Source organism: Aegilops tauschii, chromosome 6, assembly GCF_002575655.3.
Source record: "Aegilops tauschii subsp. strangulata cultivar AL8/78 chromosome 6, Aet v6.0, whole genome shotgun sequence".
NCBI lineage: Eukaryota > Viridiplantae > Streptophyta > Magnoliopsida > Poales > Poaceae > Aegilops > Aegilops tauschii.
In genome coordinates, this window is record NC_053040.3 from 90,324,363 (window position 1) to 90,343,770 (window position 19,408).

Sequence of the window (19,408 nt, forward strand, 5' to 3'; positions counted from 1 at the left end):
ACCATTGCGAATATATACCTGAGGTCGACCTGCTGGTGGTGGTGCTGGTGGCTGCACGTAGTTCTGATTTTGATCAACCTCATCCTCATAATCGCTCGCATAATCGTCATCCTCCTCAGCCGCCGCAGTAGCAGGAGCCAAAGAAGCATCAATAGTAGGTGCAGCGGCACCCGAATTTTGACCAGTCTCAATTGGAACGCGCTGTGCTCGTCCCACTTGATTTGGAAGGCGGCGTTGGAGATGTGGTTGTTGTTGTTGTAGAGGTGCGACAGGTGCAGCCGGTGGTGGTTGGGGAAGACGCTTGAGCAATTCATTAAACCTGTTATCCAGCTTTGTCTCAAACGACTTCTCCACGGCATCTATCTTCTCCATAGCCTCTTCAAATCTGTTTAGCACATCTCCCACCTGGCCACTCATCATTTGCTGAAATTTATCATGCAACCCCTTGTTCGTCATGTTCTCCCAATCAGTCTCATCGGCTTGTGATCCTGCCATGGTTAGCAGCAATAGAAACACAAAAGAATATGATCCTACAGACTACTAGGAAGTGGTGGTGATGGTGGTGTGTCACAAATCCTTCAAGCGAATCTCAAATTCTTACCAATTCTTACCCAGCAGCAGGTGGTGATCGGCAACCGTTGTAGTCAAAACTCTCAAAGCTTGGATAGAGCGATTACCAGTGAGAGTCAAACGCACGACGTAGATGTATGTGGAGCTGGGAAGGCTTATAATATGGTAGCAAAAAGGGTCAGCAATAATCAATTCAGATATGCAAAGTTGAATAAACGCTCAACGATGGTACTGTGCTGGTCCTAGGCTAGACCGTGCTAGAGACGCGAGCCTAGAACACTAACAAAATCACGGCGCTGCACGTAAACAAGGGAGGAGCACACTCTGAATTTTTTTTCACTTTTTTTTGCTCCGCAACAATTTTTTTCGAAAAAGTCTACATATGGTCTAAAAACTGCCTAGCCAGAATTTTCCAGACTTATTTTTTTTGATACTGGAACTATTTTTCTACTGCGGGTAACACAAAAGTTTGGGAGTCCTTCTCTGTCACGACTCGGAGTATGGCGTGATCTGGAAATCCAAAATAGAGTAACAAAATACTGGACTTGGACTAGGACTGGTGGCGGAGATGAATCTGGTGGAACTCGGACTGGTGGCAGAGATGAATCTGGTGGAACTCGGACTGGTGGCGGATATATGTTGCAGGTGTACTCGGATTGGCGTGATGGCGGCGGATATGTGATGGCGTATATGGACTCGGATTGGCGGTGAATATGTGGTGGTGGTATATGGCAGCGGCGATGAAGTTGGTGCGGTGGTGGTATATGGCAGCAACGATGATGATGATGCGGTGGTGATATATGGCAGTGGCGACATGACAACCTGTGAACAGAACTCGAAACTCTAAAGGACTAGACGCTAAGACCAGCAACTTGACACGATGATGCAACCGCAAATTCAACAAAGCAAACACAGAAAAGATTATGCAAAGGCTCAGATTGGTTCGGATAGGATGAACTAACCCTAATTTTTTTTGGCTTTTTCGTGGACTATAGGTATGAAGAACAAACTCGATCTAAACTACGAAAAACTGTAAAATCTCACCGAGCAACCTGGAAATCTGATACCACTTGATAGAGGCAAAGGTGTCCCGTCTTTCGATGAGATGATGGATATCGCTTTGGTGGAAGTCGACTTTGACGATTCGACTACGAACGTGCGATGACGTCGCGCCTTAGCAATCGCTAAACCAACTCCGAGAGGTTATTGACCACGCCGGAGCACGATCAACCTGGCCACGAGGGTCTGTTTCCTGCGAGCAAATGAAGAACAAGCAAGAAACTGAGATTGCAATCTGGATATTGCGAATATAAGATGAAAGCTTTATTGATCAAGGTGGGGTTCTGTGACGCCTTTGTCTGGTCGTTGAACACAAACGAAGTACGCGAAGTTGCAGCTATGGCGAACTTTTAATCTAAACAAAACCCAAAGTCTAAACGACGCCCTAAGGGCTGTATATATGGAGGAAGAGGGGGGGAATTTCGTGGCCCTTGGGGAAGGGGTCCTAAACCAATCCTATCTCTTGTTTCCCCACACATACGGACTCTAAAAACAGCCTATACTCAAGTATTTCGAAATTACATGGGCCTGGCCCAATAATAAGGTGACGCAGCACCTAGAATAGCCTCTGGACGAAAGTTATGAAGTAGCATCTTGTATATTTCGTCCAAGGCTTCATGCACGCATTATGGTGGCTTCAACGTCCTGAAATCATCACTTGTAACTCCGTTCTTGTTCCCCATGCGCATGCCATCATCTCCATGCTTGTTCTTGCTCCAATGTTCATCCTTCTCAAAGCTAGGCCCTTCATTTGTAAGCAAAACAAATGTATCCAATTTAGGCAGCATCATATTCTCATGAACATTAGAATCATTACCAAGAAACGAAAGTACCTGGTAATTTAATTGGCGTGCGCGAGCTCTAGTAATTGGTCCAGTATGTATAGCAGCAGGGGATGTGGGTGTAACAATGGTATTGATGTCCTCATCAGAAAGGCTAGAAGGACATGAGTTTTTAAATATCAACCAAGTCTTGCAAAGGGCTTTGGATCAAGAAAGCCGAAGCTAAGATCTTAAAGAGGTGCATAGGTATAAAACTGATAATCCTAAGATGAATATGGTTGAGTATGATAGTGACCACTCGGACGATAAGGGCGATATTTATGCTGCTGAATTTGTTTGACCATCTAAGGCTAAACCATTTACTTGCAATGATTTAAAGCCGATTCATAAGAATCATGATGAAGAGATGAAATTTACTTTCAACATTGCTAAGTGTGATAGAATATTTGATGCTTTATTGCAAGCGAAGATTATTAGAATATCTCATACTTTACCGCCGTTTGAAGAACTGAAACGGCGTGCTTATTGCAAGTATCATAATTCTTTTTCTCATGCTACTAATGATTGTAATGTTTTTCGACGACAGATACAATCGGCCATTAATGACGGACGATTGAACTTTTCTGAGATGCAAGTTGATAAGCAGCCTTTCCCAATGAACACCATGGATTTGGAGGGGAAGAAGATGTTAATTCGGCCCAGCATAGCCGAATCAGCTAATAAAAATAATATTTTCATTGGTGAGCCCAGGAAAAATAAGGAGAGTGACAAGGTCTTGGGGAGACAAGTTGTGCTTGACAAGCAACCCGGTGGCAAGGAGGTAATCAAGATCACCATCAAGAATCCTACACTAGGGGGGCAACCACAAGTGCAAGAGAACACTCATGTCAAATTTGTTAAGCCCAAGAGTCCAGAGGTTGGCAAGTGGAAGATGAATGAAGCTAAAGTGCAGCGCAAGAGAATCAAGCCAACTTTTGATATGATGTTGTCCAAGTATGCCAATCAAGCGGCCGGTTCTAGCTCTGACCGGGCATCAAATTTGAAGCGCTCAAGGTCACCTCCTCGGGAAGAATTTCAGCATCATGCAAGGCCATATGGGTCATGGGCACCGGGACCATGGATGGCGCCACCCCCCTATGCGCCATACTACATGGGAGGCTACAATGGAGGATGGGGGCAGCCCCCAATGGCCCCTTATGCTTTTCATCCGGGTTGGGCTGAACCAAGGAGGCCTGTTCATGAGAGGCTTTCTTATCCCACACGAGGCCGTTTGAACAATGGTGTCAATCACCCAATGCAATATAATCAAAAAAGGGTCAACAAGCAGGTGTGGCATGCTAAATCACCAAGTGCCGAAATTTCAGACCCTAGCAAGCAAAAGGAGAAGAATACTAGTGCTGGAACTATTATGATAGGCACTAAAGAAATAATAATTAAAGAGCCGATTGTTGTTGATAATTCGGCTGATTATAATAAAGATGTGGCTGCGGTCCAGCAAGGCCCCATGGCTAATGATCATGAAGCTAGCACAAGCAAGGCCAAGTCGAGGGATCCAAAATATACTCAGCCTAAGTGGTGTCCTCCCGGTCTGATCAAGGCGCAAAAAAGGAGATTGCAACGCATGAGGAGCCACGAGAAGGAGGAACAAGAAGCAGAAAAACTAAGGGACACATTATTCAATGAAAGCCATCCCATGGTACCCCCAAAACAAGTGTGGAGGCCAAAGCAAAAGGAAAACATAGCAGCTTCTGCATTGATCATAGCAACACCTACACCACCAACGGAGGATGATGCGGCTACTATTACATCGTCCACTTTGCCTACTACTTCCTCTTCCCTTGAAGATATTTCGGAGTCAGTGGACATGCTTGCGGAAGGAGATGAAATGCTTGATTATGAGTCTACACCGGTTCATGAAGGTATGGATATTAATATGGTGTATTACTTACCCGCTGAATTTCATGCTATAGATGAAGAAGGGGAAGTAGCTCAGCTAGATTTTGGTCCTAAAAATGCTATATTCGAGAAGCCAAAAGAAACGGTGACGCACTTGAAGCCATTGTTCCTTAAAGGTCATATTAATGGATTGCCGGTTGCTAGAATGCTTGTCGATGGCAGTGCTGTGGTGAATCTTATGCCATATTCGGTCTTCAAAAAATTAGGGCTGCGTGATGAAGAGTTAATAAAGACCAACATGGTGCTTAATGGATTTGAAGGCAAAGAGAAAACTGAAGCCAAAGGTGTAATGTATGTGGAGCTTACGGTGGGAAGCAAAACTTTGGCTACCGCATTCTTTGTCGCAGAGGTGCAAGGTAACTACAATGTGATATTAGGCCGCGATTGGGTTCATGCAAACCAATGCGTGCCATCTACTATGCACCAGTTTTTAATTCAATGGGTTGATGATGAAGTAGAAGTCATTCATGCGGATAATTCGGCTTGTGTTGCTTTGGCCCATGCATCGGTGGATTGGCAACATCCCAATGCTACTTGCTTGACGGGGCGCGACTTATCAGAATTTGATTTTCTTAGCGCCACAAAAAGTGGTTTCGTGCCCATTTCTTTAAAGCCGATTGGCGATAAGGCTCCAAGGTATGATGTATTTAAATGGATCCTAACTCAGAGTGGTTACAAAAGCATCTTGTAGAATATCGGTCCAATGAGAACGATATGTATGAGTCCATAGAAGAGTTAGATGATATGGATAAATTAGGACAAGGTTTTACATCGGCCGATCCATTAGAAGAGATAGATATAGGAGATGGTTCAATTCCTAGGCCGACATTTGTAAACAAAATTTTAAGAGCCGATCATAAGGCTAAGTTGATCGAGCTATTGAAAGAATATGTTTGTTGCTTTGCATGGGAATATCATGAGATGCCAGGTTTAAGCCGAGAGTTAGTGGAGCATGGCTTACCTATAAAGGCCGGTTTTAGACCATACAAGCAATCGGCTAGAAAGTTTAATCCAAGAACGTATGACCGGATCAAGGAAGAGATCGGTCGTTTTCTTAAAGCTAATTTTATTAGACCTTGCAGGTATGCCGAGTGGATTTCTAACATTGTACCAGTAGATAAGAAAGGCTCCGGCAAGTTGAGGGTGTGCATTGATTTCAGAGATTTGAATAGAGCTACACCTAAAGATGAGTATCCTATGCCAATAGCCGATATGCTTATTAATGATGCTTCTGGACATAAGGTCATTAGCTTTCTTGATGGTAATGCGGGGTATAACCAGATTTTTATGGCCGAAGAGGACATGTCCAAAACGGCTTTTCGATGCCCCGGTTTCCTTGGTTTATTTGAGTGGACAGTGATGACCTTTGGATTAAAAAATGCCGGTGTCACGTATCAAAGGGCTATGAATTTAATTTTTCATGATTTGCTTGGTGTTATACTTGAGGTTTATATTGATGATATTGTTGTCAAATCGAATGCTTTTGAATCTCATCTAGCCGATTTGCGCTTAGCTTTTGAGAGAATGAAAAAATATGGACTAAAGATGAATCCTTTGAAGTGAGCTTTTGGTGTATCGGCTGGAAAGTTTTTGGGTTTCATTATTCATCAAAATGGCATAGAGATTGATCCCAAAAAGATAGAAGCTATACAAAAGGTGGAGGCTCCAACATGCAAGAGAGATATGCAAAAGTTCCTTGGCAAAGTCAATTATTTAAGGAGATTCATAGCCAACTTGTCGGGGAAGGTTGATGCATTCACTCCCATCCTTCGGTTAAAGGACGATGCCAATTTTACTTGGGGGGCAAAACAGCAAGAAGCATTTGATATGATAAAAAGTTATTTGTGCACTCCTCCGGTGTTGAAAGCTCCCAAACATAGAGAGCCCTTTAAGCTTTATATTGCGGCGGGGGAAGGTGTTATTGGTGCTGTTTTGACTCAAGAGACCGAAGGAAAGGAGCATGCTATTACTTATTTGAGCCGACGCTTATTGGACGCCGAGACAAGGTATACATTTATTGAGAGATTATGTTTATGCTTATATTATGCTTGTACAAAATTGAGACATTATCTAGTGCCTAGTACTTGCATTATAGCTTGTCAAACCGATGTCATCAAATACATGTTGCATAGGCCAATTCTTAGTGGTAGAATTGGCAAGTGAGCTTATGCTTTAATTGAATATGATTTGGCTTATGAATCTCTGAAATCCATGAAAGGCCAAATTGTTGCTAATTTTATTGTTGAGCATCGGATTGATGACAAGCATGATATTGATATAAACCTTGTCTCATTAGTACCATGGAGATTATATTTTGATGGTTCAGTTTGTAGCAATGGCCAAGGTGTTGGTATTGTTTATATATCTCCTCGTGGTGATGTTTTTGAAGCCTCATGCCGCTTAGAATACTTTTGCACAAATAATCAAGCCGAATATGAAGCATTGTTATTCGGCTTAGAGATGTTGCTTGCCATAGGTGCTACACATATTGAGGCTTTTGGTGATTCGTTATTAGTAGTGCAACAAATATCCAAAGTCTTTCAATGTTTTGACGAATCGCTTAATGTTTATCTTGATAAATGTCTAGATATAATTTCTAATTTGGATTACTTTAGCATTGCTCATATATCTAGACATGACAATTGGAGAGCAAATGAGTTGGCACAACAAGCATCCGGCTATCATTTTAATCGTGGCATGTTTCATATTTCTCAAAGGTCGATGTCTAGTCTTGCCAACGTAGGGGAGGCCGAACCGGAGCCCACCGTTTCGGCCACTAATGAAATATTTAATGCAGGAGAAAATCAAGACTGGAGGAAACCCATTATTGATTATTGGTGTGATCCTAATAAAAGGGTGGACAGGACTATTCGGCGTATGGCTTTCAAATACAAAATGAGAGATGATGGTCTCTATCGTCGATCGGTTGATGATGTTCTTTTAAAATGCTTGGACGAGGACCAAGCGAGAGTTGCTACGGGAGAGGTCCATGAAGGTATTTGTGGCACTCATCAGTCGGCTCCCAAGATGAAATGGTTACTACGACGTGCTGGGTTTTATTGGCCGACAATGGTTAATGATTGCTTCCGGTACCATAAAGGATGTGAAACTTGTCAAAAGTTTGGTGATATTCAGTTAGCTCCCGCTGCTGTGTTACATCCTATTATCAAGTCGTGGCCTTTTAGAGGTTGGGGATTGGACTTTATTGGAGAGATTCATCCTTCTTCTTCAAAGGGGCATCGGTTCGTGTAGGTGGCAACTGATTATTTCACTAAATGGTCTGAAGCAATACCACTAAAAAACATGACGCATACAGAGGTAATTCAATTCTTAGCTGAGCATATTATTTATAGATTCGGCATTCCTCAAACATTAACTACAGACCAAGGTTCATCCTTTATGTCACATCAAGTCAGAGAATTTGCCGAATCATATAAGATAAAGTTGCTCAATTCCTCTCCATATTATGCCCAAGCCAATGGACAAGCTGATTCTAGTAATAAAATATTAATCAAGCTCATCAAGAAGAAGATTGAGGATAATCCAAGGAGATGGCATGAGCTACTGTCCGAAGCTTTGTGGGCACACAGAATCTCAAGGCATGGTGCTACAAAGGTAACTCCGTATGAGCTCGTATATAGTCAAGAGGCCGTTTTACCAGTGGAAGTGAATTTGAATGCTTTGAGAATAGCCAAACAAAATGATTTATCGGCGGTGGACTTCTATAACTTGATGATGGACAATATTGATGAAGTCGCTGATAAACGTTTGTCTGCTTTGAATGCCATAGAGAGAGATAAGTTGAGGGTAGCAAGAGCTTACAATAAGAAGGTCAAGTTGAAGAATTGTCAAGTTGGCGATCTTGTGTGGAAGGTGATTCTACCAATTGGTTCAAAAGATAGAAAATTCGGGAAGTGGTCTCCAAGTTGGGAAGGTCCTTTTAAGATTACAAGAGTGGTTCCCGGAAACTCATATTTGGTGGAATCCGTACAAGGCACATTATTACCTCGAGCTCTCAATGGCAAATATTTAAATAAGTATTAACCAAGTGTGTGGCAAGAAGCCTAAATAGGCAAACGGTTGATATATAACTATCGCCCTTAGCATAAACATGGCCGATACATAATTATCGTCCTGAGAAAAATAAATGGCCGATGAAGTGTTGACATCGTCCTTAGAACAAATACTTTGCAAATTATTTTTCGGCACGCAAGTTTTGCCGAAAAACAGGGGGGCATGTGTTGCCACCAGATTTTGGCGCGGTTAAGAACTTTATTAAGATGGCCTCAAATAGAGAAGTGATCTACATGAAAAAGTTTCATACTGTCGATATGAACATCTTTGAAGTTTGGGTTATCGCCATCCGACCTCATCTCGAGGGCCGAAACTATGCTCAAAATATTAGGATTTTGTATTCAGAATATTGTTCGGCCAATTAGGCCTTCAAGACGACCTCCTATGGGAAAATTTTCTACACAGATTGTCTTCGTCTCGTCGAAATGATCGATTTTGATATAAAGAACGTCTCCATCGGAGTTCGTATGAAAAAGTTAGAGCCAAAATAGTGTGCTGCAAAATTTTAGCCTGAAAGTTCCGGGCAAAACTTCCGGAGAGGTTTCGGGCTAAACAGAAAGTTCGCACGCGGTTCGCCCCGAAAGCTGGAATTTCAACATTATTTACAGATTTGCAGGCCAGAATTCAATATCAAGATGACCTCGGATGAAAAAGTGATGAACTGAAGAGTTTTTCTCCATTGCAAGATCTACAACTTTGCTTTTTGGACCATCGCGATCCGAGGCCATGTGCAACCTGCAGGAGCTATACAAGAGGGCTACTTGATGTAATTTTAGCCCGGAAGTTCCGAGCTGACCGGAAGTTCCAGCCCTCGTAGTCCGAGTTAGGTTATCTTTTGATGTTTTGGACGGGATTTCAGTCCTTCTCTTGTACGGAAAGTCCAGCCGCCTCATATATATGTAAGGGGTGATGGTCGATTGAATAACAACACACAATCGCAAATGCATCTACCACTTTTTTCATCTACGTTTTGTCCTCCCCCCGTTCTTGCTCCCTCGTTCTTCGTCGTTCTTCGTGTTGGAGAGCTGCGAATCCCGAGGCTCTAGGGGCGGCTTGACCGACCTAGGGCAGCCCATAGCCGCCGCACTCCCCGACGGGGTCCCTCCCGGGAGTGTGGGGTTTCGGGTCCTCAAAAGTTCTCTCCGGTCGTCTTGCGAATCACGCTTTCGGTGAGACTCCTTCGACGTGAGCTGCGGTGCATCACCCCCGGCGTCGAGGGTACACGTGACGTGTGTGTGCGAACAAGATGGCGACTTGCATTCGTAAGGTGGCCTCGAAGGAGTTTGGAGTGTCCAAGGGAAGGAGAAGCGAAGATAAGGATACCTGGTGGTGGAATGATGATGTCCAGAAGGCGATTAAAGAGAAGAAAGATTGCTTCAGACGCCTATACCTGGATAGGAGTGCAGACAATATAGAGAAGTACAAGATGGCGAAGTAGGCCGCAAAGCGAGCTGTTGGTGAAGCAAGAGGTCGGGCGTATGAGGACCAATACCAATGGTTAGGCACGAAGGAAGGCGAAAGGGACATCTATAAGATGGCCAAGATCCGAGAGAGGAAGACGAGGGATATTGGCCAAGTCAAATGCATGAAGGACGGAGCAGGCCAACTCTTGGTGAAGGACGAGGAGATTAAGCATAGATGGCGGGAGTACTTCAACAAGCTGTTCAATGGGGAGAATGAGAGTTCTACCATTGAACTGGACGCCTCCTTTGATGAGACCAGCATGCATTTTGTGCGGTGAATTCACGAGTCTGAGGTCAAGGAGGCTTTAAAAAGGATGAAAAGAGGCAAGGCGATGGGCCCGGACCGTATCCCCATTGAGGTGTGGAAAGGTCTCGGGGACATAGCGATAGTATGGCTAACCAAGCTTTTCAACCTCATTTTTCAGGCAAACAAGATGCCAGAAGAATGGAGACGGAGTATATTAGTACCAATCTTCAAGAACAAGGGGGATGTTCAGAGTTGTACTAATTACCGTGGAATTAAGCTGATGAGCCATACAATGAAGCTATGGGAGAGAGTCATTGAGCACCGCTTAAGAAGAATGACAAGCGTGACCAAAAATCAGTTTGGTTTCATGCCTAGGAGGTCGACAATGGAAGCCATTTTCTTGGTACGACAACTTATGAAGAGATATAGGGAGCAAAAGAAGGACTTGCATATGGTGTTTATTGACTTGGAGAAGGCCTATGATAAGATACCGCAGAATGTCATGTGGTGGGCCTTGGAGAAACACAAAGTCCCAGCGAAGTACATTACCCTCATCAAGGACATATAAATTTGATCCCGAGCATACCAACGCAAAGTCCCACGGAGGGGGAAATGCCCACCATGGCCTCGCAGACGAAGGCAAAGACGGCAAGAAGGGCGAAAGATTGGGGATCTAGGTGCAGCATATGGATCTGGTAATGGGAAAGCACGATGTTGAAGAAGGCAGAGAAGGGAGGGACCAGGCCGGCCCACAGGGCATCGATGAAGAATTGGACCTCGGTGGCTGTTCTATCGACAGAAGCTTGGGACGCAGGCCAGGCCACCGTCCCTCCCCATTCATTGAAGTTGGTGGTGAGCGCAGGGCAGACCTTGTCCATGGCCTCCTGATTGAGCACCCGCGATCGGCCGACGGCGGGCTCGGCGGCCGAAGGTGGGCTGGCTGAGGACAGGGGATTCTTCCCCTTCTCCGTTCGGTTCGGCGCCATGGCGATGGAGAGGACTGAGCTCGGGTCAGATTGGGCGAGGAAGCTGAGGTTCGAGGAAGCGGGGAAGTTGGGGAGTGCGTTGCCAGCAATGGGGAAATAACTGTGTAGGACGACGTGGCCGCCTAGCCAGGCGGATATCAAGGCTGCGTGGGGAAGCGGGGCCGCCCACGTCCAATCAACCGCCATGCGTCAAGCAAGGCCGCATGCTGTTGGGGCCCGCGGCACTCTGCACTTGTCCCTTGGCTTCGCCTCGAAGCCAAATCCGAGCGCGCCTTGGGCCCGGGGGCTACTGTCGGCGTCCTGGGAACGGGGGTCCCCAGACTTGCCTGCCTGCGGCCCACAGCATGGTGATACGTCTCCGTCGTATCTATAATTTTTTATTGTTCCATGCCAATATTCTACAACTTTCATATACTTTTGGCAACTTTTTATATTATTTTTGGGACTAACATATTGATCCAGTGCCCAGTGCCAGTTCCTGTTTGTTGCATGTTTTATGTTTCGCAGAAACCCCATATCAAACGGAGTCCAAGCGGGATAAAAACGGACAGAGAATATTTTTGGAATATTTGTGACATCTAGTAAGAAGAATCAACGGAGACGATGCCCGAGGGGGCCACAAGGCAGGGGGCGCGCCCTAGGGGGGCAGGCGCGCCCCTGACCCTCGTGGGCACCCCATAAGGTGGTTGACGCTCTTCTTTTGCCGCAAGAAAGCTAATTTTTGAAGAAAAATCTGGGCGAAGGTTTCAACCCAATCGGAGTTACGGATCTCCGGATATAAAAGAAACGGTGAAACAGAGGGTAGAAAGAGCACAGAAACAGAGAGAGACAGAGAGACAGATCCAATCTTGGAGGGGCTCTCGCCCCTCCCACGCCATGGAGACCATGGACCAGAGGGGAAACCCTTCTCCCATCTAGGGAGAAGGTCAAGGAAGAAGAAGGAGGAGGGGGGCTCTCTCCCCCTTGCTTCCGGTGGCGCCGGAACGCCGCCGGGGGCCATCATCATCACCGCGATCTACACCAACACCTCTGCCATCTTCACCAACATCTCCATCACCTTCCCCCCATCTATATTCAGCGGTCCACTCTCCCGCAACCCGCTATACCCTCTACTTGAACATGGTGCTTTATGCTTCATATTATTATCTAATGATGTGTTACCATCCTATGATGTCTGAGTAGATTTTCGTTGTCCTATCGGTGATTGGTGAATTGCTATGATTGGTTTAATTTGCTTGTGGTTATGTTGCTGTCCTATGATGCTCTCCGTGTCGCGCAAGCGTGAGGGATTCTTGCTGTAGGGTGTTGCAATACGTTCATGATTCGCTTATAGTCGGTTGCTTGAGTGACAAAAGCATAAACCCGAGTAAGGGGGTTGTGGCGTATGGGATAAAGGGGACTTGATGCTTTAATGCTATGGTTGGGTTTTACCTTAATGATCTTTAGTAGTTGTGGATGCTTGCTAGAGTTCCAATCATAAGTGCATATGATTCAAGAAGAGAAAGTATGTTAGCTTATGCCTCCCACATAAAACTTGCTATCGGTCTAGTAACGTAGTCAATTGCTTAGGGACAATTTCACAACTCCTACCACCACTTTTACACACTAGCTATATTTACTTTATTGCTTCTTTATCTAAACAGCCCCTAGTTTATATTTACACGTTCTTTATTATCTGGCAAACCTATCCTATCACACCTACAAAGTACTTCTAGTTTCATACTTGTTCTAGGTAAAGCGAACGTCAAGCGTGCGTAGAGTTGTATCGGTGGTCGATAGAACTTGAGGGAATATTTGTTCTACCTTTAGCTCCTCATTGGGTTCGACACTCTTACTTATCGAAAGAGGCTACAATTGATCCCCTATACTTGTGGGTTATCACGTGGCTCCACCAGCGGCCCTGTACGGCCCATCTTCACCAGCAAACACCCAAGACCCTCGCGAGGGGCCAAGCCTCGTGAGGCGGACGACACAAGACCTCCTCGGGGGCGGCCTCACCAGGCTGGCTCACGAGGGGCGGAGAGATCAAGGCAAGGGACACCTCGCGAGATTCCTATGACGTAAGCCATGACGACTAGAGCCAGGCGGGCGCCAGCGCGCGCAGTGTCCTCGTTTCCTCTTTGGTGCTAAAGAGGCAAGCGCAGGCGAGGAGTCCCGAGGCATCAGGCAAAGGTTTCCATATCGGTGCAACAAGACCAAGACCAGCAGGACGGCAGGACGGAGGTCACCGTGGAGCCCAAGACGGCGTCACCACCAGAGCCTTTGGCAGGCGAAGACCACCTTTAGTTAGGATAACCTGTACTAGCTATCTCCCTTTGAATTTGGCCGTTGTTGGATCCCTTCCCGCTCAATATTTGGGGAGAGGACCAGGGCCTCTATAAATAGGACTAGCCACCATCATAGGAGGGCATGGATCACTCAGATCATCCTCAACTACACAAGTTCAGCAAGCACAAGAACACCTCTCCTCAGGAGGCTGTTCTTCCCTTGTAAATGTTCATCCTCAGCCCAAGGGGCAATCCACCACACCACATTGGAGTAGGGTATTACACCACATCGGTGGCCCGAACCAGTATAAACTCTTGTGTCTCTCGTTCTTTGGGTTCGTCGAGCTAGGCCTTGCGATTGTAGCGAGAGCGATCTAGGGAGAGAGAGAGAGATCTTCGTGAGCACCCAAGTGTTCGAACCTCGAGGGTTTTGCCGGAACCCGAAATCCGACAGACCTGCACAGTCAAAACACGTTGAGCAACTAAACATTCATACTTGTCAGCGTCTTCAGGAGCCATGTATTGCGTCTCATTTTCAGAATCATCTCCACCGTGTTCTTCACGTGTAATAAGAGCCAAAGTCTCCTCATCATAGTCACTAGTGGACTCATAACCACCATCCTCAGTAGCAATCATCACACGCTGAGATTTGCATTCTCTCGCATAATGACCTCTTCCCTTACAACGACGACAAATAATATCACTTGTGTGCCCTGTTGATGCCATGGAAGAAGAAGAGCTCTGTACAGGCCCGACAGGTGTGCTCTTGGTAGATAGTGGTGGTTGTGCCTGCTTTCTTGTATCACGACTAGAGGTGGCAGCTGATGGAGGTGCCGATGCAGTAGAATGTGTGGAAGCAGAGGATGCACGCGGTGTCCATGAGGAAGGTCGACCTGCAAAAAAGTTAGTTCGTGCCAATGCCTGTCGATCCTGCACTTCACATTCAGCTTTACAAGCAAGTTGGAATAAACGAGTGATATTATTATACTCCTTATACTCTAGAATGGTCTGAATCTCTCTATTTAATCCACCCATAAAACGTGCAAGCATAGCTTCATTATCCTCAACAATACCACATCTAATCATGCCAGTTTGTAATTCCTGATAATATTCCTCTACAGAATTTTTTCCTTGTCTTAAACGCTGCAATTTTTGAAGTAATTCATGTTGATAATATGGTGGAACCCAACGAGTACGCATAGCAGTTTTCAAAGCAGCCCAAGTAGCTGGAATATTATTCGGATATAATCTACGATGTTCAGACCACCACACACAAGAAAAACTAGTGAAAGCACAAAGTGCAGCAGCAACACGTCTCTCCTCGGGATATTCTAAACATGTAAAACGTTGTTCGGTTTCTAACTCCCAAGTAATATATATATCAGGAACGTATCTACCCTCAAATGGTGGAATATTCAATTTCAGCTTAGGGAGATGGTCATGATCCCGTACCCGAGGGGGAGCCCTACCACTGTGATTATTTGCATGTGGACGACCTGGTTGTTGTGGTGCTGGTGGTTGCACGTAGTTCTGATTTTGATCAACCTCATCCTCGTAATCTCCCGCATAATCATCCTCCTCCTCATCAGCAGCAGGAGCCACAAAAGTATCAACAACAGCACCAACAGTTTGGCCAGGCTCAAGAGGGACATGGCTCGCTCGGCGGAGGGCTGTTTCGCGACGCGGAGGTAGTCGTTGTCGTCGTCGTCGTCATTGTTGTTGTTGTTGTTGTTGCAGAGGTGCGGCAGGTGCAGCCGGTGGTGGTTGTGGAAGACGCGCAAGCAGTTCATTAAATTTGTTTTCGAGCTTTGTTTCGAACGTCTTCTCCAGGCCAGTTATCTTATCCATGGCCTCTTCAAAATTGTTGAGCACATCTTGCACCTGTTCAGTCATCATTTGCTGAAATTTATCATGCAACTCCTTATTCGTCATGTTCTCCCAGTCAGTCTTATTGACTTGTGATCCTGCCATGGTTAGCAGCAATAGAAACACACAAGAATATGATCCTACAGACTACTAGAAAATGGTGGTGGTGGGGCGTCACAAATCCGTCAAGCAAATCTCAAATTCTTACCAGTTCTTACCAAGCAGCAGGTGGTGATCGGCAACCGGTGTAGTCAAAACTCTCAAAGCTTGGATAGAGTAATTACCAGGGAGAGTCAAACAGACGACGTAGATGTATGTGGAGCTGGGAAGGCTTATAATATGGTAGCAAAAAGGGTCAGCAATAATCAATTCAGAGATGCAAAGTTAAATAAATGCTCAACGACGGTACTGTGCTGGTCCTAGGCTAGACCGTACTAGAGACGCGAGCCTAGAACACGAACAAAATCACGGCGCGACACGTAAACAAGGGAAAAGCACACTCTGAAGAAAAAAATCTGCTCTTTTTTTGGGCTCCTCTTTTTTTTGCGAAAAATGACTATAATGGCGAGTGTCTCAAAACTCTTCCCAAGTCAAACTAACGGGATAGGCACGAAATTTTTTTGACAATTTTTTTTCCGGAAATCAGGGCAGGGACAACGAAAAAGTGCGACAAAAAATCACTATGATGGCGAGTGTCTCAAAACGCTCCCTGGGACCTAAAAATAGGATAGGGAAAAATATTTCCGGTCGTCGAAATTTTGGCCTAAAAACTGCCCAGGGGTCTCCAGACTCTTTTTTTTTTCTTTTTTTCCCGAAACCTACTCAGGCAAGGAAACACGAATCGGAAAATAGATGGATCTCGAAAACAAACCTAATATGAGAAGAACTCGGATTGGTTGTGGATGCATGATCGTAAGATATGGCAGCGGTGGTGGTATATGGTAGCGGTGGTGGTATATGGATACGGATTGGTGGTGGTATAGGGATACGGATTGGTGGCAGATAAGCGGTGGTGGTAGATGGCAGGAGCGATGACGATGGTGCGGCGGCGGCGTGATAACTTGTGAACAGAACTTGAAACTCTAAGGAAAATTAGACGCTAAGACCAGCAACTTGACACGACGATGCAACAGCAAATTCAACAAAGCAAAATACTGAAAAGACTATGCAAAGGCTCAGACTGGTTCGTATATGATGAACTAACCCTATTTTTGGAGGAACTATAAAATCTCACTGAACAACCTGGAAATCTGATACCACTTGATAGAGGCAAAGGTGTCCCGTCTTTCGATGAGATGGTGGCTATCGTTTTGGAGGAAGTCGGCTTTGATGATCCGACTACGAACGTGCGAGGACGACGCGCCTTAGCAATCGCTAAACCAACTCCGAGAGGTTATTGACCACGCCGGAGCACGATCAACCTGACCACGAAGGTCTGTTTACTGCAGGCAACCGAAGAACAAGCAAGAAACTAAGATTGCAATCTGGATATTGCGAATATAAGAGGAAAGCTCTATTGATCAAGGTGGGGTTTAGTGACGCCTTTGTCTGGTCGTTGAACACAAATGAAGTACGCAAAGTTGCAGCTATGGCGAACTTTAATCTAAACAAAACCCGAAGTCTAAACGACGTCCTAAGGGCTGTATATATGGAGGAAGAGGGGGAATTTTGTGGCCCTTGGAGGAGGGGTCCGAAACCAACCCTAACTCTTGTTTCCCCACACATACGGACTCTAAAAACAGCCTATACTCAAGTATTTCAAAATTACATGGGCCTGGCCCAATAATAAGGTGACACAGCACCTATAATAGCCTCTGGATGAAATTTATGAAGTGGCATCTTGTATATTTCATCCAAGGCTTCACACACTCATTATGGTGGCTTCAAAGTCCTGAAATCATCACTTGTAACTCTGTTCTTATTCCGCTTGCGCATGCCATCATCTCCATGCTTGATCTTGCTCCAATGATCATCCTTCTTGTCCAAGCTAGGCCCTTCATTTGTAAGCAAGACAAATGTATCCAATTTAGGCAGCATCGTATTCTCATGAACATTAGAATCATTACCAAGAAACGAAAGTACCTGGTAATTTAATTGGCGTGCGTGAGCTCTAGTAATTGGTCTTGTATATGTATCAGTAGGGGCTGTGGGTGTAACTTTGTTAGTGATGTCCTCATCATCATACCAAGTTCAATCCCGTTATCGGCAAGTTCTTTTTCCTCGTTCCATAATACAATATCCCCGTGACCAAAAACATTAGTCACATGCTTGCAAGCTACTTAAGATGTTGTATAACCGAGAGGGCCCAAAGATATCTCTCCGTCCAATGGAGTGACAAACCCTAGTCTTGATCCATGCAACCCAACTAGTATCTTCCGAGATACCTGAAGAGCACCTTTATGATCACCCAGTTACGAATTGACCGTTGATGCCCACAAAGCATTCTTCCGGCACTAGGGAGTGGTATGATTTCATGGTCTAAGGAGCAAATACTTGACACTAAGAAAACTGTAGCAATTGAAACTTAGTGACATGATCAGATGCTAAGCTTATGACTGGGTTTGTGCATCACATCATTCTCCTAATGATATGACCTCATTATTAATTAACGACTCATGTCCATGGTTAGGAAACCCTAACCGTCTTTAATCAACGAGCTAATCTAGTAGAGGCTTACCAGGGACACAATATTTGTATATGTATTCACATATGTATTTGAGTTTTCGGTTAATACAATTATGGCATGGAGAATAAGCACTTATCATGAATAGTGAATTATGATAATAACAACTTTAGTATTGCCTCTAGGGCATATTTGCAACACCCCGCCGTGTCGGTCCTTATCGGGCCTAGTCGCGCGTTGGTGGAAGCTTTGCTGGTTGCAACAAATCATGACTCCGCCCTGTCATCGCCGCATAACCATCCCTCCGGTTGTACAAAAATAGTGTTGGTTCCAGCTCCGCGTCGCATGTTTGCAACACAAAAAACTATTGGTTCTAGTTACTGCCTCGACTGGTTCCAGCCAAAAAGCAGCAACTAATTCTGTGTCGCTATCGAGCCCGCCGGTTGCAACCACTAATGCACTGTCATCGCACCCCCAACATCATACCCACCAATTGTAGTGCATCACCTCGTCGGTTCCAGCACCACGTCTTCAGTAGCCGCTCACCCTGTGGTGTGGGGTTCGCCGCAGTGATTGCTTGTATCTGTGTTGGTATTTCCGCGAAGAGGGGAGGATGATGCAGCACATCAACGGTAAGTATTTCCCTCAGTTATGAAACCAATGTTATCAATCCAGTAGGAGAACCAAGCAACACTATGTAAATATCACCTACACACAAATAACAAGAATTGGCAACCCAACGCGTAAGAGGGATTGTCAATCCATCCTCGGTGTTGAGATAGATAAAATTGTATGAGATTTGACAAATAGATCTTGCAAAAACAGAAAATAAAATAAAGAAAGAAAAATTGCAGCAATGTATTTTTGGTTTTAATATGGTAGGAAATAGACACGAGGGTCATAGATTTCACTAGAGGCTTCTCTCGAGAAAATAATATACGATGGGTAAACAAATTACTGTTGGGCAATTGACAGAAAAGCGAATAGTTATGATGATATCCAAGGATCATGTATATAGGCATCACGTCCAAGATTAGTAGACCGACTCCTGCCTGCATCTACTTCTATTACTCCACACATCGACCGCTATCCAACATGCATCTAGTGTATTAAGTTCATGGAAAAATGGAGTAATGCATTAAGAATGATGACATGACATAGACAAGATCTATTCATGTAGGAATAGACCCCACCTTTTTATCTTTAATGGCAATGATACATAAGTGTCATGTCTCTTTCTGTCGCTGAGATTGAGCACCGCAAGATCGAACCCATCACAAAGCACATCTTCCCATTGCAAGAAAAATCAATCTAGTTGGCCAAACTAAACCAAAGTTTCGGAGAAGAAATACGAGGCTATAATAATCATGCATAAAAGAGTTCAGCATAACCCCAAATAATATTCATGGATAGATCTGATCATATGCTCACAATTCATCGGATCCCAACAAACACACCGCAAAAAGTCATTACATTAAATAGATCTCCAAGAACATCGAGGAGAACATTGTATTG